At 35.9% G+C, this 9,201-nt stretch overlaps 1 long non-coding RNA gene across 1 annotated transcript; it reads left to right on the forward strand.

Annotated features, from left to right (window-relative positions):
• The first annotated feature begins 1,102 nt into the window (after positions 1 to 1,102).
• Positions 1,103 to 3,553, forward strand: LOC140016912 (uncharacterized). Its single transcript, XR_011823194.1, has 2 exons — positions 1,103 to 1,430; positions 2,590 to 3,553. It is a non-coding gene; the product is annotated as an uncharacterized lncRNA (long non-coding RNA).
• Positions 3,554 to 9,201: the final 5,648 nt, after the last annotated feature.

Consider the following 9,201-nt stretch of genomic DNA (forward strand, 5'->3'; position numbering starts at 1 on the left):
ACCAACCCCCCCTCCCCCCCCCCCCCCCCCCCCCCCCACACACACACAGAGACAGAGACACACACACACATATATATATATAAAGTAGTTTTGGATTTTTATGATCTTCTTATTAAATCCTATTGAATTATCCATCAGCAATCAATATCAAACTCCAACGGATAACCCATTGGTTGTCTGTTATTTGACATGCAAGATGATGGCGCTCCAGGGATTCGAATGAAGTCCATATATTGCCTGTGCCAAAAAGGGATGTCTAGAGAACCCACGATAATATATGTTGGTGGAATTATAGTTGCTTTCATGAGAAATTATTTGGAAGGCAATCCCTGGGACTTGCTGGCTAATGCCATCCGGGATGGAAATCTAAGAGTACTTGCAGCTCCAAGATGTTGATTTCCTTGTATAGTGAGTGATTCAAACGATTGTTCCAACAAAAATAATGAAAAAAAAGAAGTTGAGGGAAATACTTCAACAAAGTGCAGAAAGTGGATTTTTTTTTTACTAGACATAGATTTTGCAAGCCACTTGCACAACCTTTTTTAAAACTTTAAGAAATCACACATTTTTTTCTTAAAAGTTTCTTTTCACTTTCATACAATTGTCTTGTACAGCCGATAAAGCTTATTTCGTAGTTTCATAGCATCTTTTGGTGATGATTTCATTTATTACATTGGAAAATGTGTGAAAAGGGTCCACTAGAATGATTAATTAACAAACACAGTGCAATTTTATATATTTGAGAGTATATTTATACCGGCTTCTCTGCTTTTTTTTTTTTTTTTGTGTACATCTAATCATAGTTATGAAGTCTGATTCGGTTCGACGGTCGAATCAGTCAAACCGATAGACCGGATATAAAATCGAACTGGTTCTACAATTGGATCAGAGTTGCAACTTGCTCGTTCGGAATTGGTCGACTCAGGCGGTTGAACCGTTAACTCGCCAGACCTAGCTAGTATTTATTAAATCGGTGAGTTTTTGTAATATTTATGGAATGACCATTTTATCCAATTTGTTTAATTTTCAACACCACACCATCTTAGGCATTACTGTCTTTTCGGCGTGAGAACTACAATTTACAATTATGGAATTTGGAATTAAGGGTTTCTGATTTCTCTTCTCTTGAATCTCTTCTGACTTCTCTCTTTTCACTTCTCAATTCTCACCTTATTTCTCAAATCTCCAGCAGTTGAAAGAGACGGACAACATACGAAAAAATGAAGAAGCAAATCAAACAACAACTTTGCTATGTTTGCTGAAACGATGCCTTGACCTGCTAATTGCTGAAGCTTTTCCAATTTTCATTGTGCTTGCCGGCTGCACACACGGACGACGGACCTTTATTTCTCTGCTTCTCCCCCAAGCCCTGAGCTCTGTCGATTCTGTAAATTCTAGATTTTGCAGCAGCCATCGGTGAAGCCTTGAAGGTAATTAATCCACATTGCATGTAGATTTTTTAGCTTTAATTAATGGTACACTGAAGCTACTTGCCTCTAAAATTCTAGAGTTTTTGCCTCTCGTATAGCACTGCCTCAGACTCCTTTTACTTCTTGTAGAGAGCTGAATTTGCCTCTTGAAGCTTATTCCACACCCTTGTGGCCTGAGAATCATCAAAACTGCTAATATTCCACACATGATTTTTAGTAATCTATTGCAGTCCTTTTTTTCCCCCTTTCTGTTTATTTGTTGAATTTTAGTGGAAAGATAAGTTTATAACCAGGATTAGCTGAAAATTAAAACTTGAATTGGCAATATAGATAGATGGATATATGCAGGGGATAGAGTCTGAGATGGATAATGTCAAGAAATTGGATAAAAATACAAAAAATAGTGTTAAAAGACAGAAAGAAAGATGAAAAAGGAGAGATATTTAGGAAGGTCTAACATGAAACGAGCAGAGAAAGTTTATGAAGTGAGAATGGTAGAGAGGGTAGGGTGAGTTTAAAAGAAAGAATTTGCCTCAGACTCCTTTTTGGCTTCAGTAACATCAGCCTCCCTTTGATTTTCATAAATCTTTACTTGGGATTTGATCATCTATGGTTGCTGGCATTTTGTTCTATAGATGTATGTATTTCATGCATTTACGTTGGCTGGCTGACTTATTGCTTGGAGTTCTTGTTTGGAATTTAGAAACTTAGAAATAGTCTTTAATTGTTGTTTGGCTGGAGCTATGATGCACTGACTCGATATTTAGTAAGCATAGACTAAAAAATGCATTTTAATGGCCACACTTTTCAAAGTTACATGCATGGTTGATAAGCAACTAAACCTACCACAATAAAACCTCACTTCAATTATACGAATCTAGAAAGGACTTGAAAGAAAATCCAATAGCTTTGTTTTGGTGTTTAAGTGAAACCACATAGGCATTTTTACAATGATGGACAGATTATGCAATGTTTGAACTATGATCTTTTTGCATGAGATAAGATATGTAAATGGATCACTTTAAGCTGCCTAGTCTTCACAATTAAACAAAAAAGAATCTCATGTGCAACTTAATAATCTACTTGTGAGCTAGTAGACATAATTTACCAATATATGCTACAAACAGAATGCTAATTGTTAATTGTTTTTACTTTTTAGGTATTTGTAATGGACTCTATTGGAGAAACACCATTAGACACAGCCCTAACATCGAGTTCAACACCAACACCAAGTACTTCAAATTCACAAACTCAATCCTTAACAAGGGGAAGACAGAACCTACTTGGTCGCATTATAGAGAGGATTCTGTGCCAAACAAAAAATTTAAGTGCTTGATATGTATTCACTGTGGAAAAAAAGATTCGAGGTGGTGGTATCCATTGATTCAAACAACATCTTGTGGGTGTAAAAAGGGGAGACAGCACCTTGTTCGAAGGGTGAGGCACATATTAGATATGAAATGCTAGAAATTTGTAAGCTCTAGAAACTAAGAAAAGAAGCTTACAAGCACGCTCAAGGGGAAGTGACTTATATGGCCAAAATATGAGACAACATGAAGAGCAAGTGTACATGCAAGATGAAGATGATATTCAGGAGATTCAACTGCCTCCCACTACTGAAGTTTCAGAGGAAAAAAATATGGTTCAACAACATAAAAAGGGAAAAACAATAAGGACTTTTTTTCATGCCTAGACCTACTCCAGCAGGTCAACCATCCATCAAAAGCATGCTACAAAGCAAAGAGGCTAAAGAAAAGGTTGACTTGGCAGTGTGGATGATTGATGCTTGCATCCCTTTCAATGCAGTGAACTCTGCATATTACCAGTCAATGTTTGATGCCGCTTGTTCTTTTAGATCTTGTTACAATGCTCCAAATTTCTATGAAATGCTGGGCTATTTATTGACAAAAAATGTTGAACAAATTAAGAATTTTGTTAACAATTTTCATACAACTTGGAAAGAAACTGGATGCATTATCATGGCTGATGGATGGATTGACCAGCAGGGAAGAACCCTTGTCAACTTTTTAGCTTATTTCCCAAGAGGAATTGTATTTCTGAAATCAGTTGATGCCTCCGATGCTTTAAAAATTGCAGAGATGTTGTATAAATTATTTAGAGAAGTGGTTTTTGTATGTGAGGGTGGAAAATGTGGTTCACTTTGTGGCCGACAATGCTGCAAATTATGCTGCTGCTGGAAGATTATTAGAAAGGGAATTTCCAACACTTTATTGGTCTCCATGCGTTGCTCATTGCATAAACTTAATGTTGCATGATCTAGGCAAGTTAGATGAGGTGAGTAAAGCTGTTGGGCATGCTTGTAAAATAACCAAATATATATATATATATATATATATATATATAATGATTCTTATCCATTGTATTTAATGAGAAAACACACTGGGGGAAAAGAAATTATTCGGCCTGCTGCTACATATTTTGCTACTAATTTCACTGCACTGCGAAGTATTTTAGTGTAAAAAGAGCCTCGAAGGGCTATGGTAACTTCAAAAGAATAGAATCTTTTAGCATATGCTAAGGATAGTAAAGCAAAAAAAATTGTGGATCTTGTGTTAGATCCAATGTTCTGGAAAAAATGTGCTACAATAGTTCAATTAACAGAGCCACTTGCTCGAGTTTTAAGGATTATTGATAGTGATGAAAGGCCTGTCATGGGGTCCTTGTATGCTGCTATGCATAGAGCTAGGCAAGAGCTATTGACAAGATTTGCAAGAAAAAAGAAAATACTTGACCCTTGAGAATAATCGACTCCAGATGGGATAGTTTGCTTTACAAAAATCTCCATGCTGCTGGTTTTTAGTTCAATCCTTATTGAATTGGAAAAGCACAAGCATACGACATTAGGACTTTTGGATGTGATTGAGAGGTATTCTTATGGAAATCCTAATCTAATGAGTAATCTGACAAGAGAAATGAAATTATTTCATAAAGCTGAAGGTGATTTTGGTAGAGTATCTGCTATACGAGATTATGATGTCATGCTTCCAGGTACAAAGAAATTTGATTTTATAATACTATAATATATTTTTTTCTATTATACTATAATGCTATAATCTGATTGTTTTGTTTATTTATTTTAATAGATGAATGGTGGACATGTTATGGTAGTAATGCACCTAATTTTCAAAAACTAGCTATACGTGTTCTAAGCCGAACTTGTAGTGCTTCTGGCTGTGAAAGGAATTGGAGTTTATTTAAACATATCCACTCAAAGACAAGAAATAGATTGGAGCATCAATGACTAAATGATTTGGTTTATGTGCACTACAATTTAAGATTACAGCAAAGGTAAACTAGTTTTGACAATCAGATTTTTGTTTTAGTATGATGACATTTGTTGTTTAACTACTTTTAGCATTTTGTATATAGAAATGCAAGGGGAAGAAATTATGATCCTATTGATTTTGAGGACCTCAACACCAATGAAACTTGGATTTTGGATGATGAACCTTCACAGTTGACAGCAACTGAATTAGAAAGTTTTAGGAATGAAATAGCTGCATTTACTATCAACCAGCCAAGTGGTGAGCTATGCTATTATAGCATATAGAATTTCTATATTCATCCATTTCGTTTTTGAGTGCATGGTTTATTGGTTTGTGTTACTTATATAGATGAAACTCTAAATTTGGATAAATTGGATACTGGAAAAGAAGATGAGACTAATAATGAAGAGAATGATGGAAGAAATGATCCTAATGAAGGCTATGGTGTGTCAAATTTTGGTGATGCTGAAGAATTTGGTGGTACTGAATTCGGCAGTAGTTGGGAACCATGGAGATGAAGTGATGAACAATGAATGACCTATTGAAATGATAAGTTGCATTATTGTTGTTTATGTTTATCAGTTTATGTTTAGCGGTATTGATTTGCTGAATTGATTGTTAATCATGGCCATGTTTGAATCTTTTAGACAAGATTTGTATGTTGAAAAGTTTGAAGTATGAACTATCATATGAGAATGCTTAAGGTTTGAACTTTGAATTTGAAGTTTAAACTTTGAAACTTTGATTGCTTAGCTATCTAGAATCTCCAGATTGTGTATAAGTTTCAATATTTATTATAAATTGTAATTTATAATTTTATATATTTATTTAATTATATTATTATTATCTGCTTTGGCCAGGTGGTTCAACCAGTGACCCGATGGTTCCAATGACCCGATGGTTGAACCGATCCGGTTCTCTTGCCGGGTTGGCTCTAATAACTATGCATCTAATTATACATGTTGTCAAAAAATTTGTATAAACACCCTTGATATAATTGCATATTTCCTTTACATTTTTTTCCCCTTGGACAAAGCCACATGTTATATTTGATAGTCTTGCAGACCCGTTCCCGTTTTAGTGATGAGTAAAAAGAGGGCAGAAGAGGGCAAAATTGCACTGTTCATTAATGGACAATCTTAGCAGTTAACACTGCCTTTTCATTAATCTTGGCTCTTGGGTAGAAAGACCTATGAGTCTCTGACCTTATATACCTCTTACCAAGTCTTACACCTAAAATTTCTTTACTCATTTGGCGAAGTGCTTACCTCGCCATGCTGATGCGAATTATCTGCTCCAAAATCTTCCCAGGAGTGGAAAGTCTGTTTCTTTGACCACCAGTGACAAAGTAGCTTACGGGATGCTGAAACACTCAAACTACGTCCGACCCTTTACATCATCTTTACTTGCGTGCGGTATATTCCGTATATCCACAACCATCAGCACTCTCAGAGAGTCTATTTGGAATTTGCAAGTGAGTTTTCAAGAAACCAAAAAACTGTTGAGTCAGGACTTTGCTTTACAAGAGTGCGCCCTTTTGCATCCTATGAACATAAACAAGGTTCATTAAAAAAAAAAAAAAAAAAAAAAAAGAATTGAGTTACTGGGAATTAGCAAGTGAGTTTTCAAGAAACCAAAAATTGTTGACTCAAGGACTTTGCATTACAAGAATGTCCCTTTCCACTTCTATGGACGTATAAAAGGTTGCGAGCAAATTGAGTTACTGGGAACCGACTTAGTCAAAGCTTGAACTCAAATTGACTTAACAAGTTCGTCTGAGTCCGGCTTTGAGTATAGGGATACTTTGTCCGTTGGCTTGTCGAATACCATATGTTAAATAAACATTTTTAAATCAACAGTGAAATTATATGTAGGTTTTTCGTGCCATTATTATTTCCTGTAAAAAAAAAAAGAATTATTTTTTTTCTTTGATCTTGATTAGATTCGAATTCAAGTTCGAACTGTACATTGAGAGTTCCATCGAATTCGAGCCTGATAATATTTAGTTAAGTACGACGCATTTGTAGCCCTAGTAGGTATATGAACGTTCTAACAACCTAGTATGGCTTTTTAATATTCCTCGGTCTTTTGATAGCATTTCTGAGGAGTGAAGCCAACTCAAACCAAAAGTCATCATGGGCATCAATCAAATGGTCCCGATCTTATCCTATGTGCTGACACTTCAAATGATCCTCCCGGAAGAAGCATAACATTTGCCGCTTGATTCTTCTCAACGAGTAAACATATAAATGGACCGTAAGAAAGCTGCAGTTTCGGAGGTCATTTCCAACTAGTATAAATTCTTGTTGGTGCTTAGAATCTTCACTAGTTTACATCGGAAGGTACCAATTGTTATGACTCAAAAAACTTAGAAGATGCAAGGACGTTACATTTGTCAACAAATTGTGTGTCAGAGATCGATGAGAAAGTTGGGGTTTTAGTCAATGAAGATGTCGGTAATAGGTAGGGGTGGCAATTAGATCCAAATCAGGTTGGCGGGTTGGATCCTGACCCGACCCGTCAGAAAATCTGTTGACTCGAACTTGGCCTGTCAACCCGTGACGGGTCAGGTATGTTGACCCGAACCCGAAAATTTCGGGTTGGCGGGTCAACCCGAAATGATCCGAATTTTAATTTTAATTTATTAATTTATCACTGTAATTTCTAATAAAATCAATTTCTCACAAAACTAATTACATAATCAAGTAATAAAGATTTAAATAAATAATTTCAAACCAAATCTAAAATAAATTAAACACCGTAAAAGTGTTTTATCCCAAACAAAATGTAAAATACATTAAAATAGTATAAAAGCAAAAAATAATATTGTCCAAATATAATAATTTCAACTTCACACAAATTAAATAAATTCATTTAGGATTAAGTAATTAATGCCTTTGAAAAAAAAAAAGAATAACTTAGTTTAGTTAAAATTATTTTTATGTTTATTAAATTATTTTTAATTCGTAAACGGATCATATCAGATCACTAGGGGTTGACCCGAAATCGACCTGTTTTCTTTTCGGGTTCATCGGGTTCAACCCGATTCTGACCTGAACTCCGAAACCTCAACCCAAACCCATTAATTTCGTGTTAGGTTCATGTCGTATTTTCAGATCGTGTCGAAAATTGTCACCCCTAGTAACAGGTAAACAACAACACATACGGTATGGGAAAGGCAGAGAGTTGGCCAACTTCCGCTCGATTGGTAAGACATGAAAATCTGTACACATTCCCGACATGCAAAACTGATGTGGGAAATCCATCCTGGTTTAATGTTTATATTCCTAAGACACGCTAATGGTACTTTTTTTTGGTGTGGTTGGGTTTGGGGGGTTGTCTGAAAGCTTCTTGCTGGAAATTGCTTCGAAAACAAGTCATGGTGGTTGTGAAAGTGGCTCAAGCGTTAGCTTATTTTTAAAAGTAAAGTTAGGTTAGAATGGTATTTAAATAGAGGATAGAGCCAATAATAATTATGAATGTATGCCTTCAAATGATACGTTAAGTTTTGTATGAGAATAATAAATTATTCTCGCTTGTTCAATCTTTTAATAGACCTCTTAAGGAAAATTATCTCCCAAACAAGAAAAAAAATTAAATGAATAAATGAATAAACAAAGATAAAGAAAACTTAGCAGCGCAGAAACTCGCTCTGCCGCCTTGGCGAGTACAGCTAACTTCTTTGAATGCACGCGCCGCCAAGCCAGTGGCGGTGGATTTCTTAGTCCTTTTCAGGCTTGTTCTTTGAGTTTTCCCCTGCAATGTTCTGATAACGTAAATTCCAGCTCTTTTCAGTTTTCCTCATCTTCCTTTTCTTTCACTTCTTTGAATGCACGCGCAGCCAAGCCAGTGGCGGTGGATTTCCCAGTCCTTTTCAGGCTTGTTCTTTGAGTTTTCCCCTGCAATGTTCTGATAACGTAAATTCCAGCTCTTTTCAGTTTTCCTCATCTTCCTTTTCTTTCACTTCTTTGAATGCACGCGCAGCCAAGCCAGTGGCGGTGGATTTCCCAGTCCTTTTCAGGCTTGTTCTTTGAGTTTTCCCCTGCAATGTTCTGATAACGTAAATTCCAGCTCTTTTCAGTTTTCCTCATCTTCCTTTTCTTTCACTTTTAAAGTCTTGCTCATTACATTTGAACTACTTTGTTTGCTAGGCCCCATGGATTAGGCCTTCGGACGAGAAAGAAACATATCGCACCAGATGCTTCATGCATGACGGTTCACATCATATGCTACTATAAATACAGGCAGCACCAAATATTGCATCAACCAACTCATGCAACAGTTTTTCTAAAATCTTTTCATGCAGTTAGTCAAATTGGTTGAGATCGTGAACGATTAGCTTTTATCTTGCCCACATTTATACTTTGTACATTGCCTCTCGTTCCGTTATCTCCCTCCGATTTCTGAACCTTGTCTTTTATCTTGTGAGAGATAGAAAATCTCAACATTATTTTTCTTAGAAGCTATCATTGGCTTTCGAAATT

This window comes from Coffea arabica, chromosome 11c, assembly GCF_036785885.1.
Source record: "Coffea arabica cultivar ET-39 chromosome 11c, Coffea Arabica ET-39 HiFi, whole genome shotgun sequence".
Taxonomy (NCBI): Eukaryota; Viridiplantae; Streptophyta; class Magnoliopsida; order Gentianales; family Rubiaceae; genus Coffea; species Coffea arabica.